The sequence below is a fragment of the Lepisma saccharinum genome, chromosome 1, assembly GCF_977018435.1.
Source record: "Lepisma saccharinum chromosome 1, izLepSacc3.1, whole genome shotgun sequence".
Taxonomy (NCBI): Eukaryota; Metazoa; Arthropoda; class Insecta; order Zygentoma; family Lepismatidae; genus Lepisma; species Lepisma saccharinum.
Genome location: NC_139229.1, coordinates 42,887,686 through 42,898,932, shown reverse-complemented (window position 1 = coordinate 42,898,932; position 11,247 = coordinate 42,887,686).

The following is an 11,247-nucleotide window of genomic DNA, read 5'->3' as shown; positions in this document are numbered from 1 at the left end:
CACTAATTTTCCGTGATTTGTGCACTAATTTTCCGTGATTTGTGCACTATTGTACAACTTTTATCCAGCAACGGCTCTGATCAACTCTCTATCCCCGTTTTACAGTACGTTTGACAACATTCTGTGTATCCGACGCTCATTAGTTTCGTCCCGCCAGGAACTTTCGGTGCCATGTGACTCGAAAATGCCCGATGTCAGTCGAAGAGAATTCAACTGATCGCTGATTCGTTGTTTCCCAGCCGCCAGTTGGAATTGCGAGAGGTATAAATCATAGGCGTGCGCAGACCCTCTGATTAAGGGTAGCAAAAGCTTTGATGAAATTTCAGTTGGAGAAAGAAAAACCTCATTTCATCTCACTGTTTTATTGCAGTGATGGGTACTAATCAGGGGCGTATATAGTGTGAGTCCGGACCCACCGAAAATCACTCTATATGAAGAATTCCAGCATCCGTGGCACATAACTTCTCTGTTCCCCTACCCCTTTATTTTCGTTCTCTGTGGTTCAGACTAAATTTTCGTACAGCAGATTAAAAAGAACTACGCATGATGTATTCATTTCCAATGTGTGGCCAATTTTTTCTGCGACTACATAGGTGTAACACAACCAGGCTAACGAATAAAGTTTATGAGTCTTAATAACAAGTAATTTGCTGGAGAACAAAGTGAGATAGTTCAATTACATAGGAAATAAACTCGCCGTAGTTGCTGGTAACTTAAGTTTTTTTTATACAGAGAATAATATTGCTTAATAACGGCAATAATAAATTTCTAAGTGAGAGTATTAGGAGGAGCAACTGCCCCTCCTTGTCCCCTTGCGCACGCCTGTGGTATAAATAACAAAACAATGAATCAAGAAACGAAGCCCCCATTACAAAATCGAACTGACGAAACATAGAAAGGTTGCTTTGCTTTTACCTGCATAATTTCTACCTTATTCGGTTCGATACGTTGATTCCCCTTCACCATGGAGATAACGCTCAGTGAGAACAGCAAGGCAAACATCGTTAAGTAGAAGTGTTAATAATAACAGTTGGTAACCACGTAGCCCAATATCACCCCCCCCCCCCCCGTTGCTTCCTCACAGGTTTATGATCGACCCTTGTAATCGAATCTAGCAGGTGCTCCTTTCCCATAAATTACTCTCGTAAACATTTTCTTCAAAATAACCATCAGACTCAGATTCGTCTAGTTTGACATGTTGGGCAGGAACCCTTTTGAAGGGTTGTCTGAGAATATAATTAGCAGGTGGGTTTTCCAACTAGGAAGAAAGATTTCAACGCTTATTGTCAATAATGACGTCGAGAGAACAAGCCCTAGGGAGGGACAACTGAGGGTCAACTTGCCCGACGCGCTTCAGAAAATAATTATTTCCATTCGGGTTTTTACGAGTTTATAGGAGGGATGTTAAAGGTCAAGGAACACATAAATTCTAATGGGTTCTATTGGGTTCCGTAACAGGACCGGTACCTTTTTTTCTCGCACAATTTAAATTCGGTCCAAGTTGAGTGCAGTATGGAACTTATTTAAATTGATCAGGGGAAAGGTCCCTGGACAGTATTTAAATTGATCCGAAAAAATGGTTTCTGTAACGTTTTTAAATTGATCAGAAAAAAGGTTCCTAGACCAATTTAAAATTTATTCGGAAAAAAGGTTCCTGGACCGTATTTAAATTTATTCTACAGGGTGGTCCATATGTCTTGTTACCCCCTCGAATCAATATCTTGTTATCCCTAATTCAGTGTTTCTATTGCAGAGATGGCTGACACAAGTTCCTACAATGTAGAAGAGCGCCTTGTTGTCAGTGTTTGGACCCATGAACGTCCACATACCGGCAAGACCATGGAGGATGTGCGACGAGATTTCACAACACGATTCCAAAAAAATGCACCACGAAAAGTGACAATACTGCGTTGGGAAAAGAAACTGTTTATGTTGGGATGTATCAAAGACAAACCGAGGCCTGGTGCACCAATCAAAAGACAGAACAAATGTGCAGGAGTGGAGGCATCTGTGCTTCGGTCACCACAGAAGTCACTGCGCAAACGGTCTGCTGAGCTTGGTTAAGTCAAGTGTTTCCCAATAGGTGGATAGGACGCGGATCGGTACATCATCCGGCGCCTCTGGATTGGCCTCCCAGAAGCCCTGATCTCTAGTCTTGTGACAATGCCCTCTGGGGCATTATTAAGGAAAAAGTATCACAACAACAATACCAAACAACAGAACAATTAAAGGACGCTATTAGGGCAGCCTTTTAGACAACAATCACGAAAAATTTGCTTCGTAAAATCTCACACAGGTCATGGCGCCGTGTCATTTTGTGCCATGAAAATAATGGTGGTCATACTGACCTTTTGGATGCGTGAACAACATCCTGGTTGACGCTGAATCCATACGTCTTACAAATTGTTATATTGTTATTATCATAATATAAAATTATGTAAAATTTTTGGTGTCACACGACATATGGAATGAATGGCTACCTTACACTTCATTATATTATATTGTATTATTATCAAGTTATGTAAAATTATGGGGGTAACAAGACATATGGACCACCCTGTAGAAAAGGTTCTTGGACCGTATTTAATCCGGGAAAAAATGTTTCATGACCGTATTTAAATTCATCTGGGAAAATGGTTCCAGGACTGAATCAAAATACATTAGAGATAAAAAGGTTCTGTACGGTTCTCTTCTGGACCGGAATTGAATTTATTTAAAATTCCTGGACTGTTAACAACCTTGGTTGTTAATAATCTGAGTTCTTTACTACTTCATGGATTGTTTTGATGCTTCCAAAACTTAATAAAATAATTTTCTAACCAAAGCACTACATTAAAATCGTGTTCAAATATTTTAATCAAATTTAATTAGAGATTGAAATCACAAAGTCAAAATATTATTTTTGGTGAAACAATGTGAATTGCGTCAAAATTCAATGAAAAGTAAGCAAACAGAATTATGATAGAGAATGGGAATAAAAATGACTTGAAGATGGGTTACTTTTTCTTAAGGCACTTCCAAGTGACAAACTCTCTTCAACAAAGTTCGCTCCATTTCCTACACTTTCAGGCTAACGAGGCTCTAGATATTCCTCTCCGGGGTCAGTGTTTCAACCATGAGTGTTTGTGATTGTCCATTCATCAATTTCACCTCTCGCCATTCAGCGTCATCTTGACGATTAGCCAAAAGTGTCAGAAAAGCTACGTTAAACAACCAAATCCATCAATCCAGATATTTTACCTCGAAATCACAGAAGCATATTGTTAGGGAATTGCGTTGATTCTCAGAGGAAAACACAATCATAGAAGCAAACGTTGGTTGTTTAGGATATCTATTTTCTACCTGTAAGGAACTACAATGTAGAATAACTGAAAAACAATACTGTAGATGACGTTAGATGACGATTGTCCTTCTTAATGTCCAGCTGCACGTCACCGCGATTCGCGCCATGTTGTTTCTCACTTCCTCAGTTCTCTCTGCTTGGCGCCTACGCAAACAGCTGATTCTTGACCACAAACGCCATCTCTTGATAACAAAAATAATTAAACTCACATATCGAAACCAAATAATGAAAACAAGAATAAGTGAAACACATTCCTAGACATATTCACATAGATATAAAGCGGTGCCGGATCTACAAGCCGCAAAACCCCGCAGTGCAGGGGGCTCGGAGACAAGTAAGCCTTTAGGGGGCCCTCGGCCATTGACATAGTAGGGCGTTCGCGTTAAAAAAAATGTTATTTAGGTGTACAGAAACAAATACAATATATAAAGGTGCCATGAAGGTACATTTAGTGTATGGGGGAGTAGGGGCCCACATATTTTCGATGTCTGACATCTTGGAGGTGATGTGATCAGCACCACGCTCCGGCCGCCTTTACCCTCTGAGTGGGCCCTGGAGCCGCTTTATGTGGGGATAAAGCCGGAAATTTTCAGACCTGAGATCACCCATTCCGGGTCTCCCATGTGGCAATTAGACTAGAATAATCGGTCACCGAATCGGCATCAGTATCGCCTACGCTGGTTTATACACTAATATAATCTTTGACAACTAATACTCACTTATTCTTGGAAGTTTGGAGAAAAGAAATCAGGCGTGAATTTTTCCTCGTTGTCTCTTTCCTGCTGAAACGACAACTCAAGAACAATTTCCACAATCATCCCGACCTCCTGTGGTGCAAGGGCACGTGCGCAAGTGCAGAGGGGTGTTATACTGATCGCAGGCCCAACTGGCAGCTGACCTACTTTTTGCGACATACAGTAAAAACTCGTTAATATGGACTAATGGGGAATAAGTTGACCGGTTTAACGAAAGTCCGGATCAACTGAAATAACCTAAAATAACAGTTGAAAGTGCATTAAAACGCCGTTTATAGCAACAAAACACTTTTATTATGATGTATCTCAAGGGCATATGCCTAAATACACTATACAGCAGTGGCGTCTCGTGGCCTCAAATTTGGCCGGGGCTTAATTTTTAAAGAATTTAAAATATAATGACAATTCACATGACTTACAAAGAAAGGCAGTTTTTTCTTCTAGACTACAAAACTGGACTTAGTTTTTTTAAATAATTTAAAATGTAATGGCAAATTACAAGAATTACAAAAAAACGGGTATTTATCTTCTTCTAAACTACAAAACCGGACTTATTTTTTAAAAGAATTTAAAATATAATGGAAATTCACATGATTACAAAATAAACAGGTATTGTTGTGAAACATACCTTTCTATGAACGTTGATTCCTGTTCTTCTGCTCAGCAAATTTTGTTATTACTTTTTCGTTGAAGCCCTCTATGGAAGCAAGTGCCAAGGCATTTGATCTGTCTTGTCCCATTGCATTTCTTAAGCAGGTTCAATACGCTTCAATGTGCTGAAACATCGTTCAGATTCAGCTGTTGCCACTGGAGTTATTAAAACTATGTTTGTCATTTTTACTGTTTCTGAAAAGGTACCCTCTAAATAATTTTAAATAAAAAATGAATGCAATCTACTGATAGAGTTTATGTTTTTCAACTCTTCACTACAATAAAGAACACGAAGTTCCCTTTAGTTTTCCCTCTTCTATGAAGGGTTAATAAATCTGGGAAGATGCCTCTGTTTAAAGATTGTTCTCTTTCATTATGTCCTCGTAGAGCAAGTTCATGTCGACCACAGAATTTTAAGCAATCAATAATTCTATTTAATATATGCCTATTTTTCCGGACAAATTCATTGTCTTTTGTAATTGACAGCCTATGTCCTTCATCAATTTGTGTTCGAACATCAACCCTGCCAAACTCACTCAAACATAGCGAATGAAAGCCACCAAAACACTACAGAACAACATGCGAGATCGAACGCGATGCAACGGAGCTAGCAAATCCACTGCACTCCAAAGTAAGTATATATATAGTTGAGAAAGTAGCGCAGTCTTCCCTCCCGAAGCTGAAAAAAGAGGGTCGTGGGCGGTCCCAACCCTGACGTCACTCACAGGACAGGGGTGACTCTGTCACTGACCTTTCCGCTTGTTATAGGATCTGCATTTGTGCGAGAGAGTGTGAACGTGCCTTGTTTTTCCTTTTTCTGTAGCTTGTGTGATAGTGGAGAATTGTTTTTTGCAACAACAATAACATTTAAGGAAGATGCCGTGCAATTGTGCTGTTGCTTTGTGCCCAAACAACGCAAGAAATACTGTAGGTGTAAGCTACTTTTCGTTCCCAAAGGATCCGATTACGTGCAAGATATGGGTTTCAAAGTGTAAGAGGTTAGATCCTGTTAACGCCAAAACAGCGACAGTGTGCTCATCGCATTTTCTCGATGCTGATTACGAACGGAACTTAAAAGCAGAACTGCTGAGCATTGCCTGTAGACCGCAACTTAATAAAAACGCTGTACCAAGTTTAAATTTGCCTGGTTGTGTGGTGAATTGTAGTAGTGTGCAACAGCCAAATGACATAATTGAACGAAGTGGACGTGCAATAAACGTCAGATTAGAAAGCGAGCATTGGAAAAACTTGAAGAGTTGTCTCCTCGCAAAAGAATTTGCATGGCACATAATTCAGAGACTTTGAGTACTGGAAATATATCCAATCTGCAACAAGATAGTGAGTTCGAAACGCTGACAAAGAAATTAAAATGTGCTGAAGAACAAATAAAGAAACTGCAGACACTACATGATGAAAGTGCTAAGAAAGTAAACAAAGTAAAGAAACAATGCAATCGTTTATTACATAAAGTGAAGAATTTACAAATTAGCAATAAAAGTTTGACACAACAGTTAGTAAAACTTCACAAATCAAAGCAATCTGCTTTCAATGTGTCTAAGAAAGTAAGGGAAATTCTTCGACCAGTGTTTTCCTCCAACCAAATCGAATGTCTTCTTAGCCACAAAAGCAGACCGAAACTGTGGTCGAGAAGTGATATTGTAAGTGCATTAGCACTTAGGCATGTGTCAAGAAAAGCTTACACCTACATGAGGAAAAATATGAAAATCCCTCTTCCAAGCATTTCCACTTTGCGTCACTGGACAAAAAGTTTCAAGTGTAGACCAGGCCTTCTGAAAAGTGTTATTGATGTTATGAAGAGTTATGGAGAATCACTTCAACCACACCAAAAGTGCTGCGTATTATGCTTCGACGAAATGAATATATACTCCAAAGTTGCGTACGATGCTGAGAGTGACACTGTCATGGGACCGTTCAAGAATGCACAGGTAAATAATTTATTACTTTACTTACAAGTAGAATTAACAAGTTATTTATATAATGTTAGAACGTAACAGAAGTCAAATTCTAGCATAACGAATGAGCAAGTAATCATTTTCATTCATTCATCATTGAGAGCCTTTCCGATGGCGCAGTTCTGGAGTCGTCACCTTTCAATCAAGTGGTCCCTGGTTTGATTCCCTGTGGAGGCACATAGTGGTTAGGATCCCACTTTAAACTGTAGGTCCAGTCCCGATTAGCCTTACTGTGCATAAAGTGGACTTAAAACACCAAATCAATCCAAATCATTCATCATTGACTGCGGAGTTTTTCCGCTGCAACCTTCATCTTTTTCTATCTTGCGTTAGCGTGTGCGCTCGTGTGTATTCTTACTGTGTTGGAAATGTGAAAAGATATAAGGTAAAATATGAATAAAATTGCTAGGGTGTGTTCGCCAAAACTCAGCGTTAATTTTTTGACTGAAGTTTTTCTAATAGAAGTAAACTACTTTAAAGTCCTTAAAAAAGTGTTACATTGCATAATTAAGAATGAAAAATACATATTAAAATTTGGAAAGACACATCTCGATAGACTGTGTTATCAGGATGAAGTACTAAATTTATTAGTAGTTCATAATGAGATTATTATCAAGTATTAATACCGTAATTATTGCTCGAAACTCAACATTTTAATGACAAGATTTTAGAAAGTTTTTTTTTTTTTTTTTTACAGGTCATTCTGGTTCACGGGTTGTACGCCCCATGGAAACAAACTGCATACTGCAACTTCGACACACAAATGACTAAGGAGATCTTATATTTAGTAATATCAGCAGTGCAAAATGCGGGCTACGAAGTTGTTGCGTGTGTTTCCGACTTGGGAGGTGGAAATATAAGGGTTTGACGAGAATTAGGTGTCGCTTCGAGTCATCCTTCGTTTGTGAATCCGAATGATAAGGGACGGAACATTTGGGTATTTGCAGATACTCCACACATGCTTAAATTGCTAAGAAACCATTTTATTGATAAAGGTTTAGTCTTGCCATCGCAGAATGTCGTTACAAAAAAAGTCATACAGTCAGTGTTGGATAAAAATGAAAGTGAACTTCATTTGCCTTTATCGATAACGGATGCACACATTTGCGTATCAGGTCGCGAGAGACAAAGAGTATTCTATGCCGCTCAGTTATTTTCTAGAAGGACAAGCAGTGCTATATGTTATTTATTCCCAAATGAAGTTCAAAGTGCAGAATTTTTCGCATTAATTAACAACTGGTTTGACATAATGAATTCATATGTTAAAGAGAATTTTGATGTTAAATTAAAAAGTGCTTTTGGAGTGCATCTTGGACATCAAACCAAGGTGTTAAATGAAATGAAGCAGGTCATCGAAAGTGTTCGCGTGAAAAGACATGGAAAATTGTTGCCTTTTCAGCAAGGAATGATACAATCTATCAACGCATTATTTGGGCTCTATCAGGATATGAAACAGAAACACAATATGAATTTTTTACTGACTGCAAGGTTGAATCAGGATGTAATTGAAAATCTTTTCTCGCGTCTTCGTGGCATGGGAGGTTTCTATGATCACCCTCTCCCTACAGAATTTAAAAACCGACTTAGGCTGCTGTTGTTAGGAGTGAATATAGGACAACTTCCCCTAAAAATGCCAACCAGGGATCAGTGCGAGAATGATGAATTACACAGTAGGACATACAATAGTGTTTTTAGTACGATGGTGTCTGACCTTTTACTTGACAAAGAGGAAGGCGAGGCGAAACAAAAGACGAAGGATAACACCGATGGCAGCGAACTCCAGTTTCCAACAGAGTGCAGTGACAACGAAGCCCACGACTGTTCCAAGGAAGGTTTATATTATATCGCAGGTTTCATTGCGCAAAAGTGTCGGCATTTAGATAAAGATTTGGGTTCTCGTACGGACAGTCTTCCTCCCGTTCGTCAAAAAGAGAAAAAATGGGTTGACATAGTGTCGCGTGGTGGACTGTATAAACCTACTGAAGAATTTTTCCAAATCATTGAACAAATGGAAAATGCATTTTGTTTATACAATCCTCCTGGTGATTTAAGCAGGGAATGTGGAGTAATGAAAGCAATGAGGAAATTATTACTTTTCAGGTTTGCTATGATAAAGAAGGAAATTATAGATTTATTTGTCAAAACTCGGACATACATTCGTATCAGGCATTTAAATTCGAAAATTAAACACAATCGAAGTCTGCTCAAGAAAGGTAAAAAATGGTTGTTATCTAATTAATGCCAACTTGTAGTCAGGCATGACTAACTTTGGAGCGGGAACTTGTGATCTAATTTACATTAATGTATATTTGACTTTGAGAACAAATGAGAAACAAGACTCAATATTTTGTGTGTGTTGACGCTTCACGGGATATAAAAAGCCATTTATCCAGACTCTGATGTTTGCTACATGTGCGCAGTGCAGTGTGTGTGCTTTTTGTGTATTTCCTGGCGTTTTGTTAATGCTTCTTTCCTGGACATGGTAAGTCACATTTATCAATTAATTTTAACTTGTGCATGGTAGTATATTTTCTTTCAATTGTATTTACATTTTGGTATTTTGATATTGTAATGTCTCGGCCCCAGTGATTTATTCACTAACTTCGCCCTAACACTCCACACAGTTTTTAAAAAAGGACAACTTTGTGGTTATTTTGGCTCTAAGTATACCTTTTCACCCCCATAAACACGAACTTACACCCCTAAAAGAGAAAATTCTGAATAGACCTCTGCTCCACCTCCGAGCCGGCTTTCCCGCTTTTCATTACATGTTAATTATATTGATAGTTAACCTTCGGCGACACAGTTTACTAGATATAGTCTGCTCTATACATATACATTTACTTACACACACACGCTAGAACATTCAATCGATTTTTAAGACAAATTTATTTCCAAAAACACGGAAGAAGTATATATGAATTCCTATGCCGTTGCTTGTGCTCGTCTTTGACATGTCCTGTGTCTGACGTCATCCGTGGAGGTTTACGAATGGTTCCGAACTTTTCCGAACGCCAGACTGCACCTCCCTGCTGCACTCTCCCCTCCTCTCTCTCTACTAGCAGGTGACCTTCACTGTGGGTGTATGCCACGCCTTCCTTTGCGACGTGCCCCGGAAAACGATAATTGACATCAATGCCGCTAGGAGCGCTGTCGTATCCATTGCAGCAGACGATGAATTTACGTGGGTAAAAATCGCCTTTTAGAGTAAAGACGCCTAATATGAGGATGGTCCCTAATATGAGATAGCGGGTGATCTCGCATATGTGACGCCACAGGCAATCAATGACACATCAGATACATAGCACTTGGCAACTCTGTAAGTCTCTGAGAAAATGTGCTGTGGTCATTGAACAGTGTAGATGTGGGACGTTTTGGAAGCATTTTTTCAAGGCAGAATATTTTGCAGAGGTGGAAAACATTGCGGGTTTCGCAGGTAAGTTAATTGGGAGACATAAAATCATTGATGGACAGTTAAAGGTAATGAAACAAGCAGTGTGCTGTCAGTTTTTGAAGATTTGTGATGCAAAATTTAAATGAAAACATGGCGGTTGTTTATTCGTGTACCAATGCTCCAAATATGAGACAGTGAGTGGTTCCCAATACGAGATATGTCTCATATTAAGGTAGCTTAAGTTTATAATGTCTCAGCACATCGAGATTAAGTGAATGTTCTGATTTAGGCAAAAGTATTTTTATGATATGTAAAGAACCGGAGACGACCTGAACAACTAGTGTTACTCACTTTAAGCAGAAAACCAGTTCTTCCACCAGAAATTGAAGATGCATTGGAGTCATATTGCATAGAAATGGATAAAAGATACTTTGAACACTTCATATGCATGCAGGTGAAGTGACCAGGTGCCAAGACTAGTGTGCTTCATGTGTTTGTCATGTGCGTTATGTATTGTATGAATTGAAGTAACCGGTGCTTACTTCAGTGATGACTTACTTGCAAGTGAATGTAGTATCTCATATTAGGACCCCATTTTCTCAAACCTCATTTTTACATAGTTTTGTATTTTGTATCACTATGTTTTTCAAGAACATTCTAGGGCAATTTTAGTTATTGAATTTCAACAACAACATGTTTGGCCATTGTATGCATTTGTCACATTCACATTGTTACATCAAAGTAAAGGTAAAGAAGGTAAAGTGTTCCCCTGTGCATAGCACCACGCCATGAAGGCGTATAGGGGGTATGGGGGTAACGCAAAGGTTGGCTGTAATTGTCACATAAAAAAATGTGTCTCATATTAGGCGTCTTTACTCTAAAAGACTGTCTGATAGTTATGCGTTATGGTGATTGATAATTACGTGAATACGTCCGTTTTTCTTTAGGGGCTAAGCCACGGAAGCCCCAAGGGACGAGACGCCACTGCTATACAGTACAGTATAAAGTCTGCGTGAAACAGAATTTCATCAGTGGTTAACTGCCTTTTCTTTGGGAAGTTCTCTTGTTGACTTCTAGCCACATTTAAAACCTTACATTCTGTTTGTTTGTTTTCTCGTTTTTTGCCTGTCC